This window comes from Ursus arctos, unplaced genomic scaffold (assembly GCF_023065955.2).
Source record: "Ursus arctos isolate Adak ecotype North America unplaced genomic scaffold, UrsArc2.0 scaffold_1, whole genome shotgun sequence".
NCBI lineage: Eukaryota > Metazoa > Chordata > Mammalia > Carnivora > Ursidae > Ursus > Ursus arctos.
This window is the reverse complement of record NW_026622763.1, coordinates 95,322,362-95,329,997: the sequence shown is the minus strand read 5'-3', so window position 1 is coordinate 95,329,997 and position 7,636 is coordinate 95,322,362.

The window sequence follows — 7,636 nt, the reverse complement described above, 5'->3', positions numbered from 1 at the left end:
TTATGAATGCTCTGTAGAAATGGTCCTCAAATTCCAGATTTTCTGCTTCTAAAACACACCCTCTCACTCCCTCCCCAGACAGTGATTATAGAACCCGGGAAGATGCCAACAGGAAGTGCTAATGAACACCTTCAGGACAGCGTCGGGTAGAAAGAGCACGGACTTTGGCTCCAGACTTATCTGGGTTTGAATTCCAGGGTTGCTACTCACTGGCCAAGTTAACACTTGCAAGTTATGCAAACATTCCGGGCACTCACTGCTTTCATTACCTGTCAGATGAGTACAATTATATCATATGTATAAACATTTATGGGCGCCTGGGTGGCTCAGTCGGTACTCTTGACTTCAGCTCAGCTCATGACCTCGGGGTCATGAAATGGACCCCTGCTTTAGGCTCCGGGCTGGGCATAGAACTTGCTTAAGATTCTTTCTCTCCCTCTCCCTCTGCCCCTCCCCACCATGCTCACACTCTCTTTAAAAAAAAAAAGATTAAGGCGTTTAAAGTCAGTAGCCTAGTATCCACAGTAGCTAATAAATATTAATACGTTTCTTCTCTCTCCCGTCAATTAGAAGTAATGGAGATGAAGCAGAGATTAAACCTGCTTTGGGGAAGTTGATGGAGAAGAGAGTGTTGTGTGGGATGTGCCCCTTGAGGCAAAGCTCAGTTTGGGGTGCAATTGGAATGTGTGGCCTGATATTACTTGGGGTTCCTGGTTCACAGCTTTTAAGAAAGGCTGATACTGGGCAGTGCCATGCAAATGTTCTCTGGCCCAGCTCCTTGGGTGCTTGTTACCAGTTAAAAAAGGAATTTATAAGGCTTGAATGAGCAGGACTGGGGGTGTGGGTAAGGCCCGCTCTCCAAAGGTGGCCAAGAGTGCTCTGTAGTCATGGAGGGGAAAATCCCTCCAAGGGCCAGGGACAGACCTGCTGGTGGAGAACCCCCAAAGGTCTAGAAAGGAAAGGAAGGTGCTAGGAGAATCTGGTGCCTAGAACATTTCTCACTGGGATCTTGAAGTGAGTTCCATTGTGATGCATTCAAACCTTCGTTGGACATTGGTTCACTTGGCATGTATTCATTGAGCACCCACCGTGCAGCAGCAGCTATGGGGGGGGGGGGTTGGGGAGGACCAAGAGCCCGGGCTGTGGTAATGACCACCTGGACTGGAATCCCCCCTAGGAGCTGTGTGGTCCCAGACCAGTTATTTAACCTCTGGATTCAGATTTCTTTACCTGTAAGGTGGGGAGAGTAATTACCTCTAGACAGTATTGTAGTGAATATTAAATGAGTTGATACATACAAAGTGTTTTTTAAAAAAGATATATCTATTTATTTTAGAGAGAGTGCATGAGCAGGGGAGGGGCAGAAGGAGAGAGAGGGGACGCAGACTCCTTGCTGAGCGGGGACCCCAGTGTGGGGGCTCGATCTCAGGACCCTGAGATCATGACCTGAGCAGAAACCAAGAGTCAGACGCTTAACTGACTGAGCTCCCCACCCCCAGTTGCCCCCGTACAAAGCATTTTGAACCTGCCACGTACTCAATGCATAGTAAGGTTTAGCTGTTTTCATATGTCAAGCTGGGCCAGAAGAGCAGAATTTCAATGACTAATTAGGTCTCAGAGGGCTGCAAGGCACCTAGAGGCCCCTCATCCCAGCAGGTGGAGTCTGGGTATCCTTGTCAAGGCAAAGATGGTGTTGGGCAGTTTCCAGACTCAGTTCCCAGCCCTGCTTGATGAAGTGCTTTTGAAAAAGCCTGCATGCCATGGTTTCAGATCAGAATCTTTCTTCTCTGGTTCCTGACTGGTCTTTCTTACTCATGTCCTTTCTTCTGGGGGCAGAGACCGCAGTGTAAGGGGAGCTGTGGCAGTCTGAGAGCCAAGCTTGGGGGAGGCCACAGGCTTGGACAAGTTGCAATGGTGACCCTTCAAGCCTGTGAAGTTGGGTGGAAGTTTTGAAAGTTACAAGTTTAAAGCAGCCGAAAAGAGTAGAGAGCACTGAATCCTATCCCGCACCACTTTCGTGACCTTGGAACTCGACCACCCAAGCCAAAGGCAAGGCGAAGACAAGGCTAGAACCCAGGTCCCCAGTTCTCATCACAGGCTCCTGGGACTTTAGAACTGAAAAGGCCCCTGGACCGTGTATGGTCCAAATTTTCTATTTTTACAGATGATAGCACTAAGGCTCAGTGACGTTAAAAGACGCTGCTTGCTGAGTCTACTGAATTTAAGCTGACCTCTTGTTGATTAAGTTGTATTTGGAAAGGTGGCAACTGATCATAGAATAAACAGGTTCCTTAGAATGGCCCTGGTGCATAAAGGACATTTCCCCCCTGAACACCTGTGATTTTCTTTGGCTGGGGGAAGAAAGGTTCACACTGGCAGCTATTACTCAGAATGAACACAGGGGGTCTCCACTGCCACGTCTTGGCCTTCAATTAGCTCAGTTTCCTAGTCTCCTTGAAAGCCTTACTACACCGCCCAGAAAACGGTTAGAATCTAGCCTGGCAGGGACAGAAAGGGTTACTTACTGCTCTGGGAGCTTCATTTTATCAGAAATCCTGCTCTGAGCTCATACTCAGACTTTCCTTTTACCTGGAAGTGTAGGTTTGATGCAAGGGGACTGTCTAGACAAATGTTGAGGGTGACTCGGTGGAAGAAATGAAAAACGCGGCCCGCTCTCCATCACCACATTCCAAGGCAAATGATTTCTTATGTGGCGCGGGGGGCTTGGGGAAGTGGATTCCATGCTGTCATGACCTGAGAAGGACACTGTAGAACATAGGATTCAGAGAGGGGAAGGGGGGCGTGGAACAAGTGTTCTGTTCACGAATTCTTTAATCATGGGAACTAATGAGTGCCATTTTGCTCAGAAAGCTAAAAGAAGAAGGTTCTTTTCCTAATAAAATTCTAAGTCCTTACCAGAGCTGACAAGGCCCGCCCCATCTAGAACCAAATACTTCTTGAGTGCTCTGCTCCCCACTCTGCTCCTGCCTCACCTGCCTTCATTCCACTCTGCCAAACCCTCACCTGTCCTCTCCCGTCCTCTTCATCTGGCTGAATCCAGTCCAGTTCTCCCGATCCGCTTCAGCCTTCAGATTAAATGTCCCTTCCTTTATTCCCCCTCTAAGTAGATTCCCCACTATTCTCCATCCCCGATCCCTGGTTCTATCCACCATGGAACTCATCCCAGTTTCCAATGATGCTTTATTACTGCTTTTGTTGGTGTACTGGTTTACTGCTGGTTAATTCTCACCACAAAACTCTGAGTCGTGTACTAATATTACCTGCATTTACTACTCTTCTTCTGGTCTTGGAGGAGATATAGTCTGAGTGAGATCTTTGTGTTTGCCGATGATGGAGATTCACGAACTTCGGTATCAACAATAACAGTTAACCTTTATCAAGCACTTACTACGTACAGGTGCCGTATAGTAAATACTCTTTAGGGATTATCATTGTGGTTAATTCTCACAACAACACTATGCGTAGCATGCGGATATCATCTCCATTTACAGTTGAGGAAACTGAGGCACAACCAGTCCGAGGTTGCAGAGTTAAGAAGTGGTGAGGTCACTTATTAAACCAAAGCCTTGTAGGGGATCTGAGCTTGCAACTACCTCATGAGAAGCCCTTGAAGAGATCTTCTGAATCAGCATTTCTCTGGGTAGGGCTGGGTGTGCATATCGTTAGCATGTTCTGGGTGATTCTATGCACACCAAAGTTTGAGGTCCATTGGCTCTAGTGAGAGGACTCTAGCGCTCTGAAGGTGTCCATGGTCTCAGCAGGACTTTTCTCGTAGGTGCATGAGTTTGCCCTTCTAATCAGGGGACCCTACCTCGTGTTGAGAAGTATAAACACAGCTGTGTGCAGGAGAGAGAACCCTCTTTAGAATCTTACAAACGCTGAGAGAGTTGGCTTGAATAAATGCAGCCAAGAGAGTTGGGAAAGAAGAGGGCGAGATAAAGGAAAGGTCAAAGTCTAACTAAAACATGCTGGGGGCTGATCTATAACCATAGTGGAAAGACAGCGGACTCTGGAGTTAAGGTCGCCCATCTGAATCCCAGCTCCACACCTTACAGGTGAGGTGACCTTCGCAAGCTTAAACACTGTGAGCCTCGGTTTCCGTATCGATACAAGAGGGATAATGACTTACACGACGCACCTGGAGCATCTCTTTCCAAAATGTGTGACCAGAGAGGAAACAAGAGAAAAGAGAGGAAAAGAATGTGGTTTAAAATAAAGAGGGGGATGAACCGCTCAGAAAACCCCCACTGTGGAATGGACTCCTAGCGGTGGTTTGCTTCACCCAACTCTTAGAACACTAGATCCAAAGGGCAGAATGCTTGTCTTAGAGATAAGATTAATGGCTAGAATCGATTACCAATGAACATCGTTTTTAGAATACTGACCCATACTAGAGAAAAGCCAATATGTAAGTGGATATTTATGATGGTGCAATATTGTAAGGACAGAAATAGGAGGTCGACGTTCTTGATCTCTCAACAGAAGAAGAGGAAGTACTCTCTCGTACAAATTTCTGGATGTAGGAGATGGCTTGCTGATGTTTTCTCAGGTGACAGTCTCTGCCTTTGCAGATCCAGCCAACACCCATGTGCATTCACGTTACTCACCATGAAGAACGTCAAGACTGTGCGGTCACCCACACCCTGGTTGTGCGTGCAGATCACTGTTCTGCTTATTTCTTGAGTCTCGTGCCCCTCGCCTGGCATGTGGCTTGCACTGCGGGGAGCAGGCTTGCTGGGGCCATGGAGCTACCTTGCCGTCCCGCTCGGCTCCCTCCATTGCTTTGAAACATGCTCAAGAGGCCCATTTTAATACACTTTGGAAAAAAGTATTTTGGTCCATGAGTACGCGAGGCCGCTTTTCAATAAAGTTAACACAAGTGAAAACGTACTACTAGTCGTAAGACCAGCTCGAATTATTGAGTACTGACTTTTAAATCCTGGCAGCGTCTTCAGGAGGCGTAAGAATTATCATCTTCACTTTACAGATGAGGACACAGAGGCACAATGAGGTTAAGCATCTTGCCCGAAGTCACATGGCTGATAGGAGGAGAGACCCAATCGGCACTCAGAACTTCTGATTGCAGAATCCGCTCCTCTTAGGAGGCAATCCCAGCACTCAGCCAGGTCTGTGGCCACATGTCCTTGCGCAGGGGTGAATTCTCCACCTTTCCCCGTCCCAACTCACTTAAGGGCTAGGGGATTCTGTTCTCCATCACCCTCCCTGCTCCCTGTCCCAGATTTTGAATCACTGGCCTAGAGGTTCAGTTCCTTGCCCAACATCTGCACTTATCCAGGGGCCCTGTACTTATTATGCTTAGCCCACGCACGGCCACAGGATTGCAAGGGGAGTTCACAACTAAAAGCTACAGAACCAGGGACGGCTGTTCATCAGGAACCAGGGCCAATAGTTCTCTGGTTGATGATGAAATTCTAATATCAGCCAGGGATTTCAGCATATTCTGTAAGAGGCTGGCAATGTATGATACCAGTATGGCATCAAGTTTCAGACCAAACGGAAGGCCTCTCAAATAGGAAAGTGTCTCCTACCCCGCTATAAATCAGGCCCCTCAACGTCACCTCTGTGTCTTGGGGAATTTATCGGTATCACCCCTGGATATGCCGAGGAGCCTGGGGTGTGGCTATTGTTTGAGTCTGCAGAATTCCAAAGGTGGGTGGATATGAGTAGTGAGGAAATGGTAGCAAAAATCAGACAGAAGTGGAATGCAGCCCTCAGGAATGATGCCAACCCCTTTAAACCAGGACCCAGAGTGGGGAAGGCGAGCCTAAGAATACAGACTGGTCAAATCAAAGCCCAGTCCTCACACAGGAAATGTTCTGGTTGCTTCAGAGGTACTTGGTTTTACCCATGACACCGACGTATTCTGCGTTTTTATTTTTAATTTGTTTTATGTTAATTAATTAATTAACTAACCAGTGCGGATTCCAACACGGGGCTTGAACTCATGACCCTGAGATCTCGACCTGAGCTGAGGTTCAGTCAGACACTTAACCACTGATCCACCCAAGTGCCCCCACTCTACGTTTTTAATGGTGATCGTAACTGCCAGCCAACGTCAGGCTGCCTCTGCTTTCCACTCTCTTTTTGGTGCATCAGCCTGCTTTGCTGAAGTATCTCGTATTTGACAAGACAAATCAAACGAGAAACCAGGAGCTGCTCTTCCCCGTCCTGTTTATCTTTAGTTTAGTTAGCCTTTAACCAGACTGCCATTATGGTTGGAAAAAAAGACCTTGTTCATTTCCTGACACATGTTGTTGGCTATCAGTAAGTCTTATTTATTCACAGAGATTTATGGTTCAGAATTCAATAGCCATCAGGAAGCATTTTGCACAATCACACAGAAAACGGCATACTCTGCACCTTTGCCTTTTCTAAAGAAAATCTGGCATCTGCTGTGTGATAAAATAACGTTTGAATCGTGCTCACTGGTCATGCGTCATCTGGGGAAATGACTGCAGCTCTAAGGCAGAGATGCAGGTCACTGCAGGGGTATCTGTCTCACTCTGGAGTCATTTCACATTCCTGAGGTTTTGACATGCGTGCATGAATCCTTTAATATGTCCCGAAGAGAGGACAGAAGAGACCTGTCTTGGTACTATGCATGTGGTGATGCTTTTTTTTTTTTTTTTTTTAAGATTTTATTTATTTGACAGAGAGACACAGCGAGAGAGGGACCACAAGCAGGGGGAGTGGGAGAGGGAGAAGCAGGCTTCCCACTGAGCAAGGAGCCCGATGCGGGGCTGGATCCCAGGGTCCGGGGATCATGACCTGAGCCGAAGGCAGATGCTTAAGGACTGAGCCACCCAGGCGCCCCGGTGATGTTTTTATTTTATTTTATTTTTTTAAAATATTTTTTTATTATATTATGTTAGTCACCATACAGTACATCCCTGGTTTTTGATGTAAAGTTCGATGATTCATTAGTTGCGTATAACCCACCCACCCGGTGATGCTTTTAAAGCCAGCGTGTGGTCTCTAGAGGTCATGAACATAATCAGCTTTGGTCATGGACCAAATGGGCTTGGCATTCCAGAACGTACCTGAAGAGGCAGGGACCTACTCCAGGTATCCGCCCAGAAGAACAAGCAGGGGTGATGTGAACCTGCAGCCTCTGATTCCCCCCTTCTCAAGGATCTGTCCCCATCCCACCACAGCTCTGGCTCTGGGGTTCACACCCCTCTTTCCATAAATCCCCACTGCATGAAAACCATGCTGGAAACATGTTCACATAGGAAGGGAAACAATTTGATAGTTGTGGACTGCCTTCCCTGGTGACTGATTTTAAGAAATGAGAAAACTCATAACCTGAAGGAGCTGAGTGCTGTGCAGGAGTGTGTGGGCGTGTCTCTGTACATGGGTGTGCATGTGTGCACACGTGCATGCCTGTGAATTAAGTTACACATACACTCTGAATTTCTTGGCCAGGATTACTTGTTTCTTCTCAAGTCTCCGAAAGCACATCTAAGGTCCCACCTGATGGAGCCCGTAGCTGTTGGAACAGTTCTTCAGACAGCCTGCCCCTAAGCCCTGCAGCCAAACGCTTTCTCAAGTTAATCTCTTTCAAGCACAGCTGTGTTCCAGCCACATACTAACC